Here is a 406-nt window from a genome sequence, read left to right as displayed (position 1 = left end):
CGCAGACCCAGCGGTTCTGCTGCAGAGGCCCCGGGCTGGGCCGTAGGCCTGCTGGAAACTGCAGGCTCCTTCTGAACCTGGAACCGCCCCTCCTTGGCCTTTCCCGCCCGCAACAACCTCAGAATGTGCAGGGCAGAGGCCGTCTGATTCGACTGGAGCAATCCAGCCAGCCCAGTTGCAAAACACACTGATGATATGGACCCAGGTTTCTCGTTTGAAAGGTTTGACTTCTTTCCAAGAGAAGCCTTAATAGATTAATTAGATCTTTGCCTCTCAGGGATTTGGCAAATAAACAATGATGCATTTATACCAATAGTAGGTATAAAGAACTAGTGTTTTATCAAAATTGGCCAACCTGGATTTAATATGAGGGGCAACAGCATTCATGGGGGGGGGGGGGGGGGGG

This window comes from Suricata suricatta, chromosome 13, assembly GCF_006229205.1.
Source record: "Suricata suricatta isolate VVHF042 chromosome 13, meerkat_22Aug2017_6uvM2_HiC, whole genome shotgun sequence".
NCBI classification, from domain to species: Eukaryota; Metazoa; Chordata; class Mammalia; order Carnivora; family Herpestidae; genus Suricata; species Suricata suricatta.
The sequence above is the reverse complement of the archived record's forward strand: the minus strand, read 5'-3'. Positions refer to the sequence as shown.